The following is a 24,509-nucleotide window of genomic DNA, read 5'->3' on the forward strand; positions in this document are numbered from 1 at the left end:
GGGAAAAAAAAAAAAAAGAATTGCTGATGAAGAGGGGCTAGTAAGAGCACAACCACACAAGATGAGTTAAGAGACCCCACAGGGGTCCCAACTTAGTAGACAGATGGGCCAGATTATTTAAGGTTCTGGTTTCATGAGACTTGAACTATGTGACATTTTCTTGATATCCAGGAAACTGGACAAATGCTACAGGTGTCTTAGAGGAATCGGGAAAGCATAATGAGACACAGAGGGAATCTGCATTCCTGAAATGGAACATGGGAAAGGTGGTTTAAAAAGAGCCTTGCACCACTGACCTCAGAGTTAGAAAGAATGCTCTAAATTTTACATCTATTTAATAGGAAAGCACACTGGTTGCCTCTAAGTCAGTGAAAAAGTTATGATAGCCCAGCCTTGTAAATCCTGCGGGGAATACGTTTGAGGTGAAGTGGGTACCTCTGAGTTACAACAACTACTAAGGTACTCTCTCAACCTCATTGTCTATCAAAAAATGGGGGGAGGCTGCTACAAACAATGGAGTTGTCACACTGGCACTAAGTCCAGTGATAACTGTCGTATGCTTTACATTGGTTTGTTCTAGCCCTCCCCCGCCAAGAGAATTGGATGAGTCCTGTTAATTTCGCGGGCCTGCTTGGCCCCGCCCCAAGGGACCCCGGGAGAGGGTTCCTGAGTTCGAGAGTGCGAGAGTTTCAGAGGGTTCCCCAGTGCCAGAGTTCCAGAGTTCCAGAGTTGGAGAGTTCCCGAGTTACAGAGTAAGAGGGAGTGCTTGTGTCGCCGCAAAGAGACAGCCGAGTTCTGTTTGGTGATTAGTTTGTCTTAGTTTGTGAATCGTTGTTCCTGAATAAAGAAATACAGCTTCCCTGCCCAGCCGTTGTCTCCGCGTCTCTGTTACCCGCTGTGAAGCTAGCCAGCCAGCCCGGCCAGAGCCTTTCGAAATTTTAACAACAGATAACACTTGCGGGAAGAAAAAAAGAAGGAAAGGAAAAAGGTATCTATTATAGCTTTTAATTTTTCCCTCCATCATTTTATCAGGAGATGTGTCTTAGTCCTAAAAGCAAAGATAATGATAGGAATATTAAAATAAAGCACTAAAAAAAAAAAGAAAGAAAGAAAAAGGAAACATGGGAGCAAGTGTGTTCAAATCCTGCCTCCTCTACTTGCCTCAAAACATGAGATAGCTTTCATCAGTAGAAAACAGCCATTGGCTCTTGTTCATAAGTTTAAAAGATTTATTGCAAATTTTAAAAATAACAAAGAGGGGCCGAGTGGTGGCACAGCCCTAAAGCGCACAGGATGCCATGCATAAGGACCCAGGCTCAAGCCCCTGGTCCCCATCTGCAGGCAGCAGCTTCATGAACAATGGCGCAGGCTGTAGATATCTCTTTTTTCCCTCTCCCTCTCTCCCTCTCCAACCTTATTTCTCTATCTCTATCATAATAAATTTTCAAAAAATTTAATAATTTCTAAAGTGATAAAAAAAAAAAAAAGCTAGAGCACTGTGGTAGTTTTAATGTCCATCTCCTTCCTAAAACATGTCACCATACTACTAGTTTGCTCTACTGATTTCCAAATTCATGTCTACTCTGCACATTGCAATCATTTGCTTTACTTCATCATCTGCCTCTTATTGTTATTTCTGGCATCTATTTACCTACAAAAGTAGAATGCTTACTAAGTTAGATCAACATCTGCTCTGTGATTTCTAAGTTTCCTCAGGTTTGGTAAGATGCTTCATAAGTCAAAGTAATTTTAAGTTATCTTAAATATTTATTTTAATATTAATAATTTTGTTCCAAAATGTATTCTTTAAGTGAGTTTATTTTTGTGAACAATATGAAACAGAGTTCTCATTTTTTTTCCTAAAAGAAGAGCCTATTATTTCAACAACATTATCATATTCCATAGTATCATTAATTCAATGTCTATCTTTACAACAGAACATCTTCTGGACTTACTATTCACGGTCTTAGAACATTATCATATTCCATAGTATCATTAATTCAATGTCTATCTTTACAACAGAACATCTTCTGGACTTACTATTCACGGTCTTAGAATATATATATATATATATATATATATATATATATATATATATATACTTTTAACTTTATTTTATTCTTGCCGTCAGTGCTTCTCTGGAACCTCTAAACTGCACAATTAGACTGTTTCTGGTGGAGTCTTATCTTTTTCGAAAAGACAGAGAGCAAGAAAGACAGGCAACAGCTCTGCTCTACCACCTGTGAAGATTATTTCCCTTAGCTTATTTTCCTAGCTCCACACAGTGGCAAGGGTCTTTAGCCCATGTCTTTGAACATGGTGAAGGATATGCTCTACCAGATGACACACTTTGGCATATTTTGAAGTCAAGCTAAAGAATTCATTTCAAATGGTACTGCCCACTAATAGAAGTCTATCTCTCCCAGTCTGTAAAAATTAAGTGAGTTAAAAGGGATGGTCTAAACTAGTAAACATCTCAACCATCTTATTTAATCATTGACAAACTAATCTTTGGGCAGGAGGTAACATTACTTCCCAACTTCACAGACATCTTGGACTTTGTGTAACTGTTCTTGATTTTATAAATCTTTTAGCAATAACTTTTAAATACAACAATTCTACTAAGAGACCAGAAATGGCCTCATTGTACCTCAACCCATATATGTTCTAAATCTTTCCTCATCTCCCCCAAACAAATTGTAACATCCTAGCTTATATCTTTCAAAATTGTTTGAGACCCAGCACAATATGGGAATAGATAGAATAGAACTAGAGGAAGCTCTGGTGCTGCGGTATCTCCCTCTCTCTGTATCTCTGAGTGTATATAAAATAAAAAGGGTGAAAGTCAGCGAGATCAAACATACTCAATGCCCTACCACCAAAAAGGGAGGGAGGAGAAGAAAGGGAACATGGGGACCACAGAAATATATATAGAAGGGGCAGCAATACAGTTCACTTGGTTAGTACGCTACTTTGCCATGTGTACCACCCAGGTTCAAGCCCAGCCCAACCGCACTGGAAGAAGCTTCAGTATTGTGATTCCCTCTTTCTCTGCCTGTCTCTTTCTTTTCCTTTCTTTCTTTCTTTCTTTTTTTTGTCTCCAGGGTTATCGCTGGGGCTCAGTGCCAACACTACGAACCACTGCTCTTAGTGGCCAATTATTTCTTTCTTTTTCTTTTCTGTTTTATTCGATAGGACAGAAATAAATTGAGAGAGGAGAGGGGGAAGATAGAGAGGAAGATAGGAAGGGAGGGAAAGATAGAGAGGAAGAGGAGAGAGAGAGAAAGACACCTGCAGACCTGCTTCACTACTCGTGAAATGTCCCCGATGCAGGTGGGAAGCAAAGTCTCAAACCTGGGTCCTTCTACATGGTACTATGTGTCCTTAACTTGGTGCACCACTGCCTAGCCCCCTCTGCCTCTCATTTTCTATCTGAAAAAGTGAATACTGTGACCAAAAAAAAAACGACTGGGAGTTGGGTGGTAGTGCAGCTGGTTAAGCACAGGTGGCGCAAAGTGCAAGGACTGGTATAAGGATTCTGGTTCAATCCCCCGCTCCCCACCTGCAGGGAAGTCGCTTCACAGGCGGTGAAGCAGGTCTGCAGGTGTCTATCTTTCTCTCCCCCTCTCTGTCTTCCCCTCCTCTCTCCATTTCTCTCTGTCCTATCCAACAACGACATCAATAACAACAATAATAACTACAACAATAAAACAACGAGGGTAACAAAAGAGAATAAATAAATAAATAATTTTTAAAAAACGACCAAAAAAATTAAGTTAAAAAAAAAATTATAGGAATTATGTGGCCTTAAGTAAAAGTGGATCTTTTCTAGAACTATGAAGAGATTGGGAAGAAAGATTAGTTATGGGAGTCAGGTGGTAGCACAGCAGGTTAAGCGCAGGTGGCACAAAGCACAAAGACCAGCATAAGGATCTCAGTTCCAGCCCCCCGGCTCCCCACCTGCAGGGGAGTCGCTCCACTGGCGGTGAAGCGAGTCTGCAGGTGTCTATCATTCCCTCCCCCCTCTGTCTTCCCCTCCTCTCTCCATTTCTCTCTGTCCTATCCAACAACAAAGACATCAATAACAATAACTACAACAATAAAACAAGGGCAACAAAAGGGAATAAATAAATAAATAATTTTTTTTTTTAAAAAGAGTCGTTATTTAAGGAAAAAAGAAAAAATGAAAGCACCAACAACAGTTGACTTTGACTGAAAACTGGTTAAGCTTTTTACATATAATAACGGGGTAGCTAAGAGTACCCATTCCAGACAGAGCCCAGGTACCTATTTCAAATCTTATCTCCATCAATACTAGTTATCTGACTTGGGTTTTCTACCTCAATTTTCTTAATCTGGAAGGAAAAAAATAATGGAGGGCAGGGAATAAAAAACAGGACTATCTAACCAAAGACTATTGGTATACCTAGAATATTTGCAAAAAAGCCTGGCACGCACTAAGCTGCACATGGTAACTTGTATTATAGAAATCTAGTATTTGTGAGGTCATTAAAATTGAGCTGAAAAGTTCAAAGAACTCATAAATACTTCAATGACTTAGTTTCCCCAGATATAAACCAAATCTGCTTCATAAATTTATTGCAAAATTAATGAGATTTCAAGATTAGTGAGATTGCAAAATTAGCAAAAAAAATTTCAGATCTGGGGAAATAGAATAATGGCTATATAAAAAGATGTTAAGGGGATGGGTGGTGGTGCACCAGGTTGAGTACACACATTACAATGTGCAAGGACCTGGGTTCGAGCCGCTGGTCCCCACCTGCACGAGGAAAGCTTTGCAAGTGGTGAAGCAGGGCTGCAGGTGTCTCTCTGTCGCTCTCCCTATCTTCCCTTGCCCTCTCAATTTCTGGCTGTCTCTATCCAATAAATAAAGAGAAAAAGAGAAAGAGATGTTAATGCCTGAAGCACCGAAGGTCCCAGGTTCAATCCCCAGCACCACCAAAAGCCAGGGCTGAACAGTGCTCTGGAAAAGAAAATAAATTAAAGTGAAAAGTTGTTTCACAATACCTAGCACGTAAGTATTCAATGTCAATGAAAGTTTGGCTATTAGCAATTTTGGGGTGCAAGGAATACTACTGCCCTTGAATTTCCTGAATCAACTTAAGCCAAACTTAAGTGCTCTGTCAACAGTACCTAGCTAGCAAATGTCCATGCCAACATTTCCACTCAAATGAGTATGAGACCAGAAGATATAGCCACCACCCCCATACAATCTCTTATTTGAGCAGAATGATGTTAAGATAAAGGTTGATTCGTACCTTATAAATTGCTAACAGAAGGCAAGAAGTTGGTGATAACAGTCCAAAATGTGAAGTATTAATCCAGTAAGGTGACTTTGGCCAAAAACACTTCTTTATCACTCGTAGAAATGAAAATTTGGGACTGGGCGGTAGCACACCCAGTTAAATATACATAATATTATGCACAAGGACCCAAGTTCAAGCCCCCCCATACATAATACCCCCCGCAGCAGGAATGCTTCACAAGTGGTGAGGCATGCTTCTGGGTGTCTTTCTCTCTCCCTCTCTCTTTTTTTTTTAATTTTTATTATCCTTATATATTTGATAGAGACAGCCAGAAACCGAGAGGAAGCGGGAAACAGAGATGGAAAGAGACAGAGAGACATCTGCAACACTGCTTCACCATTTGTCAACCTTTCCTCCTGCAGGTGGGGACCAGGGCCTTGAATCTGGGTCCTTGCACACTGTAACACTGATAGTACTATCAACCAGATGTGCCATCACCTGGTCCCTCTCTCTCCCTATCTCCCCCTTCTCTCTCAATTTCTCTCTATCTTATCCAATAAAATGGGGAAAATGGCCACTTAGGAGCAGCGGATTCATAGTGCTGGCACCGAGCCCCAGCAATAACCCTGGAAGCAAAAATAAATAAATATTAAAATTAAAATTAAAAAAGGACAGAAATGAAAAATTGCTAAAGTTGCACCCTGGTCTCAACCAGTTGCCAGACATTTACAGGTGGCTATTTCACTTCCCTAGCAAAAGGGGGGAGGGGGTAAGCCACATGTAATATAATGTAAACATTAAGGGTTTTTTTTTGTTTTTTATTTTTATTTTCTTATATTCATTTATCTTCCCTTTTGTTGCCCTTGTTTTTTTATTGTTGTTGTAGTTATTATTGTTGTTGTTATTGATGTCATTGTTGTTGGATAGGACAGAGAGAAATGGAGATGGGGAAGACAGAGAGGGGGAGAGAAAGACAGACATCTGCAGACCTGCTTCACTGACTGTGAAGCGATGCCCCTGCAGGTGGGGAGCCGGGGGCTCGAACCAGGATCCTTAAGCCGGTCCTTGCGGTTCGCGCCATGTGAACTTAACCCACTGCGCTACCGCCCGACTCCCATCCCAGCTCTTTCAACACCACTTTCTCACCGGTGAACTGGCTTTAGAAGAAAAAATGAAATGGATGAAATGGACTGTAAGAAGGAAAGAGCTAGTTCAATAGAAGCCAATGTTGGGAGTCGGGCTGTAGCGCAGCGGATAAAGCGCATGTGGCGCAGTGCACAAGGACCGGTGTAAGGATACCGGTTCGAGCCCCCAGCTCCCCACTTACAGAGGCAGGTTGCTTCACAGGCGGTGAAGTAGATCTGCAGATGTCTTTCTCTCCCTCTCTCTGTCTTCCCCTCCTCTTTCCATTTTTCTCTGTCCTATCCAACAACAACGACATCAATAAGAACAACAATAATAACTACAACAATAAAACAACAAGGGCAACAAAAGGGAAAATTAATTAATTAATTAATTTTTTAAAAGGAGTCAATGATAATCAGTGTTCGCATCTTCATACATTTACTCTAAGTGTATTTCATTTTTTAGTAGTTTCATTCAAAACAGCTCCACTAGTCAAATTTAGACCTGCCATTTCCTGGCAGGGGTTGAGGGTGTGGGGAGACATTTCTGGAAGCTATGACAAAAGCAGCCAGAGACCCATTCTCAAACTGTAGAGCCCCAGCTGAGCTGGATCAACGGGGTGGAGGAACCGGTTCTCACTGCCTTATCTCTGCAGCTCAGGTCTGAGTAGCCAACCCCGCAGGGGAGGAGTTTCAGTTTTGCAGGACTCCCCTCCCAACTCTCATAGCCCCAAACCCAGACCGGAGAACTCTGCGGCTGGAGTCAGAAGCCCAGCAGACCTGTTTCTGCTCCCAAGGTAGTTAGCTGAATGATTCTCATCCCCAAACTGTAGCTTCTCGTCCATAAAAAGGTCTGAGCAAAATTATGTGAGAACCTTTCTGCTCTAAATTTCTAAATCCATTATTCTTACAATGCAAACGGACCTTGCAGAAATAAAAGTGCTTCCTTTCAAGCACGACAAGCAGTTCTACGTCCCTGTGCCCGGAATATTCCCCCTCGTGTAACCGTACTGAGTATGATGCATCAAAGCTGAGAAAAAAACAGGCTGTTGCTTTCCCGGGGCATCAAATCTGGATTATCAGTCAAAGGTGATTTCCTCTCGGGCTTCCCCCCCCCCCCCCAATCCTACAATCCCAAAGGGTAAAAAAAAATTTTTTTAAAAACACCTAAACCGGGCCGGGTATGCCACCCTCTCTCTGGGGCTATGTTTTTAGCCATGAATCCCAGAATCAAGGTCTCATGCCGCCTTCTGGCAAACAAGCCGATCCCTGCACATCTGGACTGGAAAGAAGGCTCCAATCCCGGCCCGCAGGGAGCTGCACCTGAGCGCGTGATGGGCCCCGCGCCCCAAGAAAGAGCAGCCAGCTCGCCCCCACCACTACCCCCAACCGAGGTCCCCACAAAGCCGGCGACAAGGAGGCTTCCCCATTGGGTCCCCTAGTCACTTACAGGGGGCTCCTCGGGTCAGGGCTGGGCTGAGCAGAGCGGTGGCCAGGCTGGCAGTGGAGTTTGCTGACTCAAAGGCGCGGCGGCGGCAGCGAGCGCCCAGAAGCGCACGCGAACGCACACAAGCGCAGCCCCGCGCACTCGGCGCACGCAGCGGCTCCCCGCCCGCGCTCAGGACCCAGAGCCCGCAGAGCGCCGCCCCCGCCGTCAGCGCACAGCCCGGCCGGGGTGCGGCCCCGCGCCCCGCCCTCCGGCCCCTGGCAGATGTGTGCGAACTTGGCCCCGCGGCGCGGAACGCGCGGTGAATCGCTGGGGGGCGCTGCCGCATTCCAGAGTCTAAATCCGCCTCCCGCGACTGTAGGATCCAGTAAAGATAATGAATCCCACGTGCCTCCACGCTGAAGATAACGGATGTGCAAAGGGCACCATTTGGAATCAAACCTGAAAATCTTCTGTTTGTTAAACACCACCCCGTGAATCCCCAGCTATGGAGAAGGTTGACGAATGCGGAGTGGCATACATAATAGGTGTTGATTGTAAAATTCAACGTTGCAGTAGTTTGAATGTTTCATAATAAAAATTTGAGGGCGGGGGAATGAGGTCTGGAGCTGGGGAAACAGCAAAACGGTTATAGAAAAGACTTTCATGCCTGAGGCATCAAGGTTAAATTCACAAAGCACCCATAAACCAGAGCTGAGCAATGCTCTCTTATCTGGGCCAGAGAGGCCGAAGAGTATTCCACCAGCACAAAGGCTGCTCCACATTCTTTAAAGTGGTCATTCTTCCCTAATGTTTCTTCAGCTTAGAGAGATTATTTGCATGGTGGTTAGCAGTTACATTGAAAATTTATGAGAATACAATAGGTCTGGAGAATAATTATGACAGATATAAGCAGGACAATCCCTACTGTTTAGAGTTCACTTTAGTGACCTGACAGTGGATAAAAGTGCCACACTCAGCTTGAGATCCTGATTCCATCTTTCCCTTCTCCTCCTCCTCCTCTCCTCCCCCTCCCCTTCTCCTCTTCCTCCTCCTCCCCACTTCTTTCTCTCATGTTAATAAATCTTTAAAAAAAAATGCACCTTTCAGAACCTGATTCCCCAAGCCCAAAGCAACCCCATTAATAGAATCACCCTTTAAAGTCAACTGAGTTTAAACGTCCCCAAAAATGTTAATCCAGGTGCAGCAAGTGGTATTATTGGTCATAGCACTGATGAGTGTTTAGCTAGATGATAATTAAGGATGGGCATGATGATTATGCAGAAGATTTTCATGCCTGAGACTCCTAGGACCCAGGTTCAATCCTGGACACCACCATAAACCAGAGCTGAGCAGTCCTCTGGTAAATATATAATACTTATGTTTTATATATATATATATATATAACTTATATTATATATAAGTATATAATATAATATATAATACTTGTGATATATATATGTAAGGACTATAGCAACTTTGTTGCCCTTGTTTTATTGTTGTAATTATTATTGTTTTTGTTATTAGTGTTATCTCTACTTTTCTTTTTTTTAATTTTTTTATATTTATTTTTCCCTTTTGTTGCCCTTGTTGGATCTTGACTTTTCTAGATTAACATGTTTAAGATTCCATTCCTGCAAGAAGCCAAAACTGTAAATTAGGTAGTATGTCTTAGATCTGATGGCCTGGGGCTAAGCAAGAGTAACCATAGTCAGGGTCAGCTACCTATTTTCTTTTAATAAACTTAATGCAATTTTTTTCAAAACACACTTTTGCACTCCTTCCCAAAACATACTAGGAAAATATTTGTACCTGCTTACCGATTTATAAAATAAAGAAATTAGGACTTGTCAGTCTACTGACTGCTCATCTTTCTTTTTTTAATTTTATTAATTTATTTTAATTTTTTAATATTTACTTATTTATTCCCTTTGGTGCTTTTTTATTGTTGTAGTTGTTATTGTTGTTGTTGATGTTATCGCTGTTGGATAGGACAGAGAGAAATGGAGAGAGGAGGGGAAGACAGAGAGGAGGACAGAAAGAAAGACACCTGCAGACCTGCTTCACTGCCTGTGAAGGGATTCCCCTGCAGGTAGGGAGCCGAGGGCTAGAACCAGGATCCTTAGGCCAGTCCGTGTGCTTAGCGCCACGTGCGCTTAACCTGCTGTGCTACCGCCTGACTCCCTATTTATTTATTTTTAACAAAAGAGAGAGAAAGAGAGAGAGCAGAGAGCACTGTTCAGCTCTGGCTTATGGAGCTGCTGGAGACTGAACCTGGAATCTCAGAGCTTCAGTTATGAAAGTCTATTGCATAATCATGATTCTGTTTCCCCAGCCCTATCTTATATTTATCAGTAGACTATTCTCAAACTTCTAACTTTGGCACTGTCTTTGACTGTTCCCTTCCCTTTACAATCAATCAAAAATTTTGTATAGCTTTCTACCTCCTTTCCTTCTCATCAAAAAATAAGATGGATGTAGAGCACTAAACTTTTATTCCTGTGTTTCCAGTTTGATCCCCAGCACTACCTGTACTAAAGTGGTACTCAGATTTCTCTCTCTCTCCCTCTTTCTTTCTCTCCTCTCTCTCTCTCTGCATCAAGTGAAACTTTCTAATTTGTAATAAACAAATTTTTTTTTCCACCAGGATAATCACTGGGCTCAGTGCCTCCATAATGAATGCAACACTTCTGGCAGCGATATTTTCCCCTTTTTTGATAGAACAGAGAGAGTTTGAGAAGGCAGAGAGATGTGGCAGAGTGGGGGAAAAGAGCCTGCAGCACTGCTTGAGACTTCCCCTCCCCCACAGGTTAGGTTAGGGCCACGAGCCTCGCCACTTGTGCACGGTAATGTCTGTGCTCAAACCTGTGCACCACCACCCAGTCCTTGAAATATATCTTTAAAAAAAATAAGATGGGGATGAGGCTAGACAGCATAAAGGTTATGCAAAAAGACTCTCATGCTTGAAGCTCAAAAGTCCCAAGTTCAGTCCCCCACACCACTATAAACCAGAGCTGAACAGTGCTCTGGAAATGAAAAATGATAATAAGATGGATTTTCTAGGATCAAAAAAGCAAAACATATTTTTGAGGCTTATAGTTTGATGATGTGACACCCTCTCTCTGGGAGACATTCTTTTGGCTCTGGTAGGACTAAGACAGAGCCTTACAAATACCTTTGTACTGATAAGAACCCCAGACCTGTGACTGGACAGACCTGGTCAGTGGAGATTAGGCAATAGAACCCTTCTTGCTCTGTGTCCTCATTGCCACACTGAGATTGCATGCCTCTGTGACATTCAAGTGTTCAGTGTTCCGGTGGCACAGGGGATAAAGCATTGGACTTGAAAGCATAAAGTCATGAGTTTGATCCCTAGCTTCACATGTGACACAGTGATGCTCTGGTTCTCTCTTTCCCGCTTCCTTTCCAAACAATAAACAAACCTTTAACTTTTTTTTTTAGTATTTTGTTTATTTATTGGATAGAGACAGAGAAGTTGATAAGGAAGGAAAAGATAAGGAGGAAGGGGAAAAAGAAGACACAGGCAATCCAACATCACCATTCTCACAGCTTCCCACCACTAAAGTGGAGAAAAAAGGGCATGAACCCAGGTCATTGTGTATGGTAACATATGCACTTAGTGAGGTATAACACTCACAGGCTCTTAACCAAGCCTTTAAAAAAAAAAAATGCTAACTGGGGGAGTTGAGCGGTAGTGCAGTGGGTTGAGTGAACATGGCAGAAAGTGCATAGGCTGGCATAAGGATCCAGGTTTGAACCCCCGGCTCCCCACCTGCGGGGGGGGGGGGGTTTCACAGGCAGTGAAACAGGTCTGCAGGTGTCTATCTTTCCCTCTCTCTGTCTTCCCCTCCTCTCTCCATTTCTCTCTGTCCTATCCAACAATGACAATATCAATAACAACAATAATAACTACAACAAAAAATTTTTTAAAAAGGGCAACAAAAGGGAAAATAATTTTTTTTTTCAAAAATGCTCACTGGTTGACTATATACACTATGCATGAGGACCAGTTTCAAGTCCCCACTCCTCACCCACAGTGGGAAGCTTCAGGAGCAGTAGAGCAGGTCTGCAGGTGTTTATATATTTATCTCTCCTTCTCTATCTCCCTTTACCCTCTCAATTTCTCTCTGTCCTATCAAATAAAATAGAAAGAAAAAAGGGGGGAGGTAACCTGGGGCAGTGGATTCATAGTGCCAGCACTGAGCTCCAACAATAACCCTGGTAACAATTTAAAGAAAAATTGTTTGTGGTTTCGGAGGTGGTGCAATGGATAAAGCGTGGACTCTCTCTTTTTTTTTTTTTAAGTTTTTTCTTTTTTTTAAATTTATTCCCTTTTGTTGCCCTTGTTTTATTGTTGTAGTTATTATTGATGTCATTGTTGTTGGATAGGACAGAGAGAAATGTCGAGAGGAGGGGAAGACAGAGAGAGCTAGAGAAAGATAGACACCTGCAGACTTGCTTCACCGCTTGTGAAGCGACTCCCCTGCAGGTGGGGAGCTGGGGCTCAAACCCGGATCCTTTTTTTTTTTAATTTTTTTTATATTTTATTTTATTTTATTTATTACCTTTTGTTGCCCTTGTTTTATTGTTGTAGTTATTATTGATGTCGTTGTTGCTGGATAGGACAGAGAGAAATGGAGAGAGATGGGGAAGACAGAGAGGGGGAGAGAAAGACAGACACCTGCAGACCTGCTTCACCGCCTGTGAAGGGACCTGCCTGCAGGTGGGGAGCCGGGGGCTCGAACTGGGATCCTGACGCCGTTCCTTGAGCTTAGCGCCACCTACGCTTAACCCGTTGTGCTACAGCCCGACTCCCTCAAACCCGGATCCTTATGCCCCGTCCTTGCGCTTTGTGCCACGTGCGCTTAACCCACTGCGCTACCACTGGACTAACGTTGGACTCTCAAGCATGAGATCCATTGTTTGATCCCTGGCAGCATATGTACCAGACTGATGTGTGGGTCTTTTTCCCTTCTCCTCTTCCTCTTCCTCCTCTTCTGCTTCCTGCCCCTCCTCCTCCTCCTTTCCCTGCTATCCCTCTCATTAAGACATAAATTAAATATTTAAAAATTTTGTTTCAATATTCAGGGAGGCTAGGTTATCACCTGGTAAAGTCACATGGTATACACTGCACCAGGATCTAAGTTAAAGCCCCTGGTTCCCACCTGCAAGAAGGCAAGCTTCATGAGTGTTGAAGCAGTTTCTTTTTCTTCTCTATTTTCCTCCTTCCCTCTCAGCTTCTCTCTGTCTCTATCCTAAATAAATAAATAAAATGTTCATTGTGTGTTCTTCAACTGAGCACCCATATTATTTCTCCTCATAGATGTGTATGATTTTTCCTGGGAGACTCTTAAATATGTACAAACTGTTATGTCACTCTACTCAGCATAAAACTGGAAACTCTCAGCCTTTCCTATTTCTGAACTTTGAACCACAGGCCAAGCTGGCCAAGCTGCCTTCCCAGCTTAAACAATGTATCCATTCACGTCAAAGTGTCACACTTGTATGAGGTCTTGGTGGAACTCCTTTTATTTCTCAGTCCCCAGTATAAATTCCTGACATTCAGAACTCTATAATCACTGCTTAATATCACTGTAGAGCAAAGTTTAGGGTTTTCAGACATGTTTTTAGGAACAGGATCCTTTCTTCAAATGCATTCATTTATGAAAATCCTTCAGCATCTCCCATGTAGTAACAGACCTAGGATGTGTGCATGACAAGGTGTGCACACTACTTGACAAGCTGTCTCTGCTCCATTCCAGGATATTTCTTGTCTGCTTTTTGTTTTTGTTGCTCCCACTATTTGTTGTTTGTTTGTTTGCTATACTACTTTATGCCTACCAGTAACCATCACCACCCACCTTTTTTTTTTATAGAGAGTGGGAAACAGAAAAAGGTAGAAAGGAGAGGGAGAGAGAAAGAGAGATACTGCAGCACTCCTTTACCATTGGGAAGTTTCTCAGCTGCAGGTGCTACTATGTGGAACTTGACCCAGGATCTTCAAGCACAGTAATATGTGCTTCCTACCAGGCGAACCACCGTGAAGCCCCCTACTCTCTGCTTTCTTTTTTCTTTTTAATATTTATTTTATTTATTTATTTATTCCCTTTTGTTGCCCTTGTTGTTTTATTGTGGTAGTTATTATTGTTGTCGTTGTTGGATAGCACAGAGAGAAATGGAGAGAGGAGGAGAAGACAGAGCGTGGGAGAGAAAGATAGACACCTGCAGACCTGCTTCACAGCCTGTGAAGCGACTCCCCCGCAGGTGAAGAGCCAGGGGCTTGAACTGGGATCCTTCCTCCAGTCCTTGCGCTTTGCGCCACCTGCGCTTAACCCAGTGCACTACAGTCCGACTCCCCACTCTCTGCTTTCTATCTGCAGTTAGCCCCTGATTTATCAGACACACAAACACAGTAAAAAAAATAGTTCTTTCCTAATAGCTATGGCAAAACAGAAAGTCTAAGGTGGAGGTGTTAGAGAGAGTTGCTATGGAAAAATATAGTCGTGAAGGTCATGAGTAGGGCTTAGTAGCCAAGTTTAAAATTGTCATTGAGGGTGCTGGACGGTGGCACAGCGGGTTAAGCGCACATGGTGGAAAATGTACAGACTGGCATCAGGATCCTGGTTCCAGTCCCCGGCTCCCCAGCTGCAGGGGTTTGCTTTACAGGCGGTGAAGCAGGTCTGCAGGTCTGTCTTTCTCTCGCCCTTTCTGTCTTCCCCTCCTCTCTCGATTTCTCACTGTCCTATCCAACGATAACAATAACAACAACAACAATGATGATAAACAAAAAGGACAAAAAAAGGGGGGTGGAAATTAAATAAAGTTTCTTTTAAAAAATAATAAAATAAATAAATAAATAAATAAAATTGAGATTAGGGAATAGGGCGGTAGCGCAGCAGGTTGACCGCAGGTGGCGCAAAGCACAAGGACTGGTTAAGGATCCCGGTTCCAGCCCCCGGCTCCCCACCTACAGGGGAGTCGCTTCAGTGGGAGTCGCTTCACAGGCGGTGAAGCAGGTCTGCAGGTGTCTATCTTTCTCTCCCCCTCTCTGTCTTCCCCTCCTGTCTCCATTTCTCTCTGTCCTATCCAACAACGACGACATCATCAACAACAACAATAATAATAACTACAACAATAAAACAAGGGTAACAAAAGGGAATAAATAAATATGTTTTAAAAATTGAGATTAAAGGAAGTCAGGCGGTAGCAGTGGATTAAGCGCACGTGGCGCAAAACGGTAGGATCTGCGGAAGGATCTGGGTTCAAGCCCCCAGCTCCCCACCTGCAGAGGACTCACTTCACAGGCAGTGAAGCTGGTCTGCAGTTGTCTGTCTTTCCCTCCCCTTCTCTGTCTCCCCTCCTCTCTCCACTTCTCTCTGTCCTGTCCAACAACGATGACATCAATAACACCAACAATAATAACTACAACAATGCAACAAGGGCAACAAAAGGGAAAATAAATATTTTTTAAAATAGTCTTTAAAAGAAAATTGAGATTAAAGTACTTCCTCTGGTTGAAACTTTACCATACCATGCAAAAGACCTTGGGTTCAAAACGCAGATTGCTTGCTCAACAATTTGTTTGGCTTTGTATGTTAACTCTCTTTTCAGCCACCAGGTTCCAGATGCCATCAGGATGCCGGCCAGCCTTCCCTGAACTGAAGACCCCACCAATGTGTCCTGGAGCTCCGCTTCCCCAGAGACTCACCCTACTAAGGAAAGAGAGAGGCAGACTGAGAGCATGGACTGACCAGTCAACGTCCATGTTCAGCGGGGAAGCAATTACAGAAGCCAGACCTTCCACCTTCTGCAACCCACGACGACTCTGGATCCATGCTCCCAGAGGGATAGAGAATGGGAAAGCTATCAGGGGAGGGGATAGGATACAGAGATTGGGTGGTGGGAATTGTGTGGAGTTTTACCCCTCCTACCCTATGGTTTTGTTAATTTATCCTTTCTTAAATAAAAAGTAAATTTAAAAAAAAGAGCAAAAAAAAAAAAAAAAACGCAGATTGCAGAGCAGTGGTGTGGTCTCTGTTCCCTCTCTGTGTCTCTCTCCCTCTGCTTTTCTCTCTGAAATAAAATGAATGAAACTTCGGCCTAAAAGTAGTAGAATTTTGCATCTACAAGGCCCTGGATAAAATAATAATAACAATATCTCCTGTTCATTTGTTGTATTGTTGGAACACCAGGGAAAATCTCCCATCAATTTGGGTTTTTCTTGGAGTAGAAGAGTAATGAAAATAGTACCAGTAATAAGCAAAGGGAAAAAATATCAGTTTAATAGCATCTTCATGGAACATTTATATTATCATAAATCCTAAAATTTACTTTTGATAGAGACAGAAGTTGGAGAGGGATGGGGGAGATAAGAGAGGAAGAGAGCACTGCTTCACTGCTTGTGAAGCTTCCCCCCTGTATCAAACCAGGGGCTTGATAACATGTGCACTCTACCCAATGCCCCACCACCTTGCAGCCATAAATTCTAAAGTAAAACAGAGCAAGTCAAAGGGTAGAAGTCCTGTGTTAAGGGACCTGTGGTGTCAAGGAGGAAAGAAGAGAAGACTTCAAATTACAAGGAAGTGGAACCCAAGGGAAATTTGCTACCAAGGACCAAAGAAAACCAAACACTGCTACACCAGTTTTTGCATGAAGAGAAAAAGGGTTTTTTGTTTGTTTGTTTTTGTTTTTGCTATTGGGTGCATTTGGAGGTGGAAATATATAGATCAATCTCTCCATCCTCATAAAGGAGAGTATTTATACTGGTAAAAGCAGTGAGGGGCAGGAAAGCCAAAAGGTGGATTTCAAGGTCTTCAGATCTTCCTTCTGTACTGTGGTCCTCAAACTTACTCCTGGAACACTGCTTATAATAGGGTCTTAACTATTTATTTTTATGTATCAAGAAGGCAAACTTAGTAAGAACAATACAAAAAAAACTCAAACTGTTAGAAATATGAGACTTGGGGACGGGTTGAGTACACATGTTACAAAAGCACAAGGACCCAGGTTCAAGCCCCCGGTCCCCAACTGCAGTGGGAAAGCTTTGCGAGTGGTGAAGCAGGACTGCAGGTGTTTCTCTGTCTCTCTCTCTCTATCCCTTCCCTCTCAGTTTCTGGCTGCCTCAAGCCAATAAATAAATAAAAATAATACCAAAAAAAACATGTTTCTATAAAAAAAAAAAAGAAATATAGAAATATAGAACACAAAGGAGATATGTAGAGTTAGGTGTGTAGACAAAGGAAAATTTTAATGTAGCAGCCAGGGAAAGTTTAAGAGCCCTGGATGGGGAAAGTGATAGGGTCCAGCCAGGGGGAGCTTTAGAAGCACACCCTGGGGTAGGTTAGTAGGCCTTATATAGGGTCCTGGTTCAAGGCTATTTCTGGTGTGGAAGGGTTGGTGGTCTTCACAGGATTTATGATTTATTCAGGGAAATTTCTGGTTGGATGTGTCTTGTACGGGCAGGAGTAAAATAAGTTTTTCTTTTCTGGGTGAGGGGTCTGCTTGATCCCAGCACACCCCCTTCAGTCTGTTTCAATGAGAAAAGTTCTTTCCATGAGGGTAGGGGTCAGACCTCAGCATATTTCCTTCACATATAAACAAAACTCAAAAAACACTAAATGTTATTTTATAAACTCAGTTTTAGCATGTTAACTGCTGGTAAGACACTCATAATCAAGTTTAGACTATTTTATCAATCTCAGGTTGCCACACACACACACACACACACACACACACACACACACATACACACACACTATTATCAGATAGCCTATAGCTTTTACTATGAGAACTCAGAATAGGGGAATGGAGGAAGACTAATGTAAGAAACAGGTTGACAGACAAATCGGTGTTTTCTCCTTTCCTGAGGTTGACCTTGCTTATGCATCTGTGAGCAGCTCTGGAATTTGGGATGTGGAGGGAGAGAAGAGTCCCAAGGACAAGAACACCAACTGCAGGTAGTGAATCTGCACCCAGAGAAAAAAACAATTCATTGTCAGCACACATTGCTGGGACAACTTACCCCGGAGCAGGGCAATAGATATCCATAAATAAGACTACACCACCTACTTAATAACCATTATTCAATGTATACCCTCCTTATAGCCCAGAAAAATATAAAAGGGAGACTGTTCAATGTAACACATTGAGAATTCAAGGCAGGGGTAGATAATATCATGGTTATGCAAAGAAACTCTCATGTCTGAGGCTCCAAAATCCTAGGTTCAGTATCCTGCACCACCATAAGCCAGAGCTGAGCAGTGTTCTGATAAAAAAATAAATAAATTCAATTCTGAGGCTGGGTGGTGGCTAGTCAAGCCCCTGGTTCCCACCTGCAGGGGGAAAGCTTCAAAAGTGGTGAAGCAGTGTTACAGGTATCTCTCTATCGCTCTCCCTCTCTTCCCTCTCAATCTCTGGCTGTCTCTATCCAATAAATAAACAAAGGTAATAAAAATTTTTTTAAAGAAATAATAATAAATAAATTGAATTTTTTGATGCCAGGGAGGTGGCACAATGGATAAAGTATTTATCCAAGTTTGATACTTTGCATTGCATGTGCCAGAGTGATGCTCTGGTCCTCTCTCTTTCTCCTCCCAAACCTTCTGTGATTAATAAATATATAAATCTATCTTTTTAATTTACTAAATGTATTTCAAAGGAAGAATTTAATTCATTTTTTAAGAATTTAATTCTGAGGAGGCCATACACCTCATTAAATTCACACATTACTGTGTGTAAGGACCCAGGTTCAATCTCCTGGTCCCCACCTGCAGGGGGGAAGCTTGACAGGTACTGAAGCAGGACTGCAGATGTCTCTCTTTCTCTATAAAGCCCATATTTCTCCCAGTCCTGGAACCTCTAGGGTGGGGCTCACTTCCCTGCATGCTTCGCTCAATTCATACCAACTGATACTGCATCTGCTGATCCCAACCTAATCAATGCAATGAGTACCACCTCGGCATGTTTCACTTCATACTGTGTCCAGAGATGTCAGGTGTGGAATGCCAATCCTTCAGCCTCATTACTCAGGTGAGACCTTTCCTAGCTATTGAACTCCTTAATCCCATTTTCAGGTGCTGTACTTCCTAACAAAACCTCAAAACCTAGATATAGACCAAGGCCCATGAGATAGGACATATGTACATGTATCCATAAGTTGGTGGAAAATATAGACCTTAAAGCAAAAGAGCACAATAGTTTGCAGTGAGTCAAAAAATGCAGCAAGTAGAAAGACCTAAAAAGACACCATAAAGTACCTAATGAAATAGTTTCTTCTTAGACCCAGATACCCTCCTCAACTACCTCCTGTTGTATGTCCCTCAATCACTCCAAAGCTAACCTTGTCAAAGTAAGGACTACAAAAGCTGAATAAGGGCAAGAGACTGGCATACTTTAATGATGACTCTTGAGTCACTACTAGGCCACCCCATCACCTGGGGCCCTAGTCAGGGAGTCCTGGGGTTCCCACACAGACATGATGGGCCTAGACCTCTAACAGATCCCTCTCTCCACTGTCACTGGTCATCTGCATCAGGAATAACACAGTGGACCCCTTTGTGGGCCCCATAGGACCTTGCCCTCAAGGTGGGTCAACAATGATAGGGAATGTTCCATTCTCCAAAGGGAGACTGGACAATATACTCTACCTACAACCTGAGGAAGGTGGGTCCTGAAATTAGTGCAGCCTGGAAAGTTCCTAGCCATGACCACAGAATAGGAGCTCAGTGGTCCGGGAGGTGGCGCAGTGGATAAGACACAGGATTCTCAACCATGAGGTCATGAGTTCGATCCCTGGCAGCACATATACCAGAGTGATGTCTGGTGATGTCTTTCTCTCCTCCTATCTCTCTCATAAATAAATGAATAAATTCAAAAAAAAAAAAAAAGAATATGAGCTCAGACCTACAGGGATGACATACATAATAGGCTCCTGTGCCAAATATGGGCCTCTGGTCAAATCTATGGGGTTTACAGTTACCTCTGGTCAAATCTATGGGGTTTACAGTTAATAATATTTATACACTTTTCCCATATTTGGGAGCTACTCTCCCCCCGATCCAGCTTTCTGGTCCTTTTTCCAACTATGACACCATCTCCCCAGACAACAACCTGGGTCCACCAGTATATTAGATGTCAGGCACAGGCAAAAAGTAGGTGGGTCATGGGCCCTTTGGAATATAACTAAAATAGACGTACTAGCTTTTTCCAAAATGGAGACCCCCAAATCTTCATCTGCAATATTCTTGCCAATTAGGTTCATGATTAATCAACAATTTGGGGTGGGGTATAGCATAATGGTTATGCAAAGAGACTTTCATGCCTGAGGCTCTCAAGTCCCAGGTTCAATCCCCACCACACTGCCATAAGCCAGAGCTGAGCAGTGCGCACTTCTGGTAAAAAAAAAAAAAAAAAAAAAATCAACAATTTGTTCTGCTTTGTATGTTGACTTTCTTTTTCAGCCACCAGGTTACAGGTGCTATCATGATGCCAACCTGACTTCCCTGGACAGACAACCCCACCAATGTGTGTCCTGGAGCCCTGCTTCCCCAGATCCCTGCCCCACTAGGGAAAGAGACAGGCTGGGAGTGTGGATTGACCCACCAATGCCCATGTTCAGCAGGGAAGCAATTACAGAAGCCAGACCTTCCACCTTCTGCTCCCCATAATGATCCTGAGTCCACACTCCCAGAGAGATAAAGAATAGGAAAGCAGGGGGTCAGGTGGTAAGAGCGGATTAAGCACACATGGCGCAAAGCTGCGTGCAAAGTGCAAGGACCAGCTCAAGGATCCCAGTCTGCAGGTGTCTTTTTCTCCCCCTGTCTGTCTTCCCCTTCTCTCTCCATTTCTTTCTGTCCTATCCAACAACGACAACATCAATAACAACAACAATAATAACTACAACAATAAAACAAGGGTAACAAAAGGGAAAAAATAATAATTTAATTTTACTTGTTAACATAAAAAATAATGACTAAAAGTTCTCTTTTTAAAATTAAAAAAATTTACCTCATGGGTTCAATAATTTGCTAGAATGGCTCAGAGAACTTAGGGAAACAGACAAGTAGTCTGTTGGAAAAGTACATAACTATGGACATCTAATCTTTGACAAAGGGGCCCAGACTATTAAATGGGGAAAGCAGAGTCTCTTCAACAAATGGTGTTGGAAACAATGGGTTGAAACATGCAGAAGAATGAAACTGAGTCACTGTATTTCACCAAATACAAAAGTAAATTCCAAGTGGATCAAGGACTTGGATGTTAGACCACAAACTATCAGATACTTAGAGGAAAATACTGGCAGAACTCTTTTCCACATACATTTTAAAGATATTTTCAATGAATTGAATTCAATTACAAAGAAGACTAAGGCAAGTATAAATCTATGGGACTACATCAAATTAAAAAGCTTCTTCACAGCAAAAGAAACCACTACCCAAACCAAGAGACCCCTCACAGAATGGGAGATCTTTACATGCCATACATCAGATAAGAGTTTAATAACCAACATATAGAAAGAGCTTGCCAGACTCAACAACAAGACAATAACCCCATCCAAAAATGGGGAGAGGAATTGGACAGAATTGTTGCTGAGGACTTATTCTGATGCAGTCTCCGCCCCCAGGTTTTTCTATGCTCCGCTAAATCCTAGAGTGCCCCCTTTCAACCAATCCTGGCTCCACCCCCAGGTTTTTCTATGCCCCGCTAAATCCTAGAGTGCCCCCTTTCAACCAATCCTGGACCTACACGTCAGCCCTGGTTGTCGCCCAATAAAAAGCCCCTTCACCCCTCCCCTCTCTCTCTCTGGGCTCTCGGCTCTCCCTCTCTGAGGTCTCGCTCCCTGCTCTCCCCCCGTGGTCGGCCATTGCTGGCTGGCTCCACGTGGTCTGAACCAAACCTCCCCCCCCATCCTATAATAAAGATCTGTGTACCCCTTTGCTCTGGACGTCCGCTCTCTTCTCCGCGGTGCAGCCCGACACCAGACCACCTCAACAACATCTGGCGCAGCGAGTTTAGCAAGAACTGGCTTGAGGATCCCAGTTTGAGCCCCCGGCTCCTCACCTGCAGGGGAATCACTTCACAGGCGGTGAAGCAGGTCTACAGGTATCTTTATCTCCCTCTGTCTTTCCCTCCTCTCTCCATTTCTCTCTGTTCTATCCAACAACCACAATATCAGCAATAACAACAATATAATTACAACAAGAACAACTAGGGCAACAAAAGACAAGATACAAGATACAAAAAAAAAAAAAAAAAAAAAGGATAAGACAGTTCCCTCTTCCCTACACCTTAGAGTCTTTGTTAAAAGATAAGGTCTTTTTCCCCATGAATCACCCAGGACCTTCCAGATAAACAGCTGACTACCATGACAAATAATATAAAATGTAATCATAAATGAATAGGAAAGATACATCCCCCAATACTCAGTTGGTCAAGGCACCAAACCTCTTCTTCTATAAAGCATTCAAATCAGATGCCCTGCTAACCACGAGAAGCAGATTGTTTGTGTTTCTTTACAGGAATCCCGGAAAAACCATCTGAACCCCTGCACACCCTGACGTCACTCACTAGATGGCACGACTACCGTGGCACACCCCCCGAAACCCTAGATGTCACTCAACGCGATCTGAAGAATCTGATTCGCAGACTCCAAGGACAGAACCTTTTTACTGCCTGTCTGCCTTTCCTGCTTTTGCTTTGACCTGTCACGTTTTGGTGGTTCCAGCTCACAATCTACAGAAAAGCAGAATTCCAGAGGCTGACCTTCCTCATGCAGCATTTCATCCCCTGCCATTTCTCCCCCTAGTCGCCTACTTTGGACTGAGACTTCTATCGGACTTGCTGGTATACCCTTTGGACACTTTAGACAATTTTACAGCAGCTTCCTTCCCTTCACGTTGCTGGTTTTTCATAGACTGATCCTGAGTAATTCATAGACTTTACAGACTGTTGCCTTGAGGACTATACAATGCCAAATAGCCCCTCTGTTTGGTGGGTCATGCCTCCCGCCTCCCCCTCATTATGTACCCTTGCCCCTTTCCCCACCCAAACAGGGAATGCTCCTTTACACACCAATCCTTCCCTTCACACCACACTGGCTTTTACTTCTCCCCTACTTATCTCTTCCTATTTTGTTAGGTCATGTAGGCTTATGCCCAAAAGGTTTCTGCCCCATGATAGTCTTTTATAGACTTTGTACATCTTATGCTATTACTAGGTAGAAAGATAGAAAAGATGTAGAGATATTGTGAAGAGATGGTTGAGCAGGCTGCGCTTAAACCTATGAGATGAGTCTCTCCAGGTAAGTCTCTCTCTCTAAAGAGGGGTTGAGCACAGGAGGACGCATATATCTCACAAGGTTGGCAGCCATTTAAGCCTTCCCTTCTCCACAGAAAGTCCTACATCTTCCCACCTGAGCATGGCATTCCTCTAAAACATTTAAGCCTGCTCCATTCCATTTTTCTTTACTGTGTCCATTTAGATATAAAGGGATAGGAGGAGATGTTGCTGAGGACTTATTCTGATGCAGTCTCCGCCCCCAGGTTTTTCTATGCTCCGCTAAATCCTAGAGTGCCCCCTTTCAACCAATCCTGGCTCCACCCCCAGGTTTTTCTATGCCCCGCTAAATCCTAGAGTGCCCCCTTTCAACCAATCCTGGCCCTACACGTCACCCCTGGTTGTCGCCCAAAAAAAAGCCCCCTCACCGCTCCCTTCTCGCTCTCTGGGCTCTCGGCTCTCCCTCTCTGAGGTCTCGCTCCCTGCTCTCCCCCCGTGGTCGGCCATTGCTGGCTGGCTCCACGTGGTCTGAACCAAACCTCCCCCCCCATCCTATAATAAAGATCTGTGTACCCCTTTGCTCTGGACGTCCGCTCTCTTCTCCGCGGTGCAGCCCGACACCAGACCACCTCAACAACACAGAATATTCACCACAGAAGAGATCCAAAAGGCTGAGAAACACATGAAAAAATGCTCCAAGTCTCTGATTGTCAGAGAAATGCAAATAAAGACAACAATGAGATATCACTTCACTCCTGTAAGAATGTCATACATCAGAAAAGGTAACAGCAGCAAATGCTGGAGAGGGTGTGGGGTCAAAGGAACCCTCCTACACTGCTGGTGGGAATGTCAATTGGTCCAGCCTCTGTGGAGAACAGTCTGGAGAACTCTCAGAAGGCTAGAAATGGATCTACCCTATGACCCTGCAATTCCTCTCCTGGGGATATATCCTAAGGAACCCAACACATCCATCCAAAAAGATCTGTGTACACATATGTTCTTGGCAGCACAATTTGTTTTTTTTTTTTTTTTTTTTTTTTTTTTTGGCAGCACAATTTGTAATAGCCAAAACCTGGAAGCAACCCAGGTGTTCAACAACAGATGAGTGGCTGAGCAAGTTGTGGTATATGTACACAATGGAATACTACTCAGCTGTAAAAAATGGTGACTTCACTGTTTTCAGCCGATCTTGGATGGACCTTGAAAAAATCATGTTGAGTGCAATAAGTCAGAAACAGAAGGATGAATATGGGATGATCTCACTCTCAGGCAGAAGTTGAAAAACAAGATCAGAAAAGAAAACACAAGCCGAACCTGAAATGGAATTGGAGTATTTCACCAAAGTAAAAGACTCTGGGGTGGGTGGGTGGGTGGGGAGAATACAGGTCCATGAAAAAT

At 43.1% G+C, this 24,509-nt stretch overlaps 1 protein-coding gene across 1 annotated transcript in view; it reads right to left on the reverse strand.

Moving 5' to 3' along the window:
* Positions 1 to 8,081, reverse strand: part of SNX10 (sorting nexin 10) — a 100,026-nt gene extending 91,945 nt beyond the window's left edge. Inside the window, exon 1 of the mRNA XM_007526911.3 lies at positions 7,842 to 8,081. The gene's annotated coding sequence lies outside the window, so the exon portion shown is untranslated. The remainder of the gene's footprint in view (positions 1 to 7,841) is intronic.
* Between the last annotated feature and the right edge of the window lie 16,428 nt (positions 8,082 to 24,509).

This window comes from Erinaceus europaeus, chromosome 8, assembly GCF_950295315.1.
Source record: "Erinaceus europaeus chromosome 8, mEriEur2.1, whole genome shotgun sequence".
Classification (NCBI taxonomy): Eukaryota; Metazoa; Chordata; class Mammalia; order Eulipotyphla; family Erinaceidae; genus Erinaceus; species Erinaceus europaeus.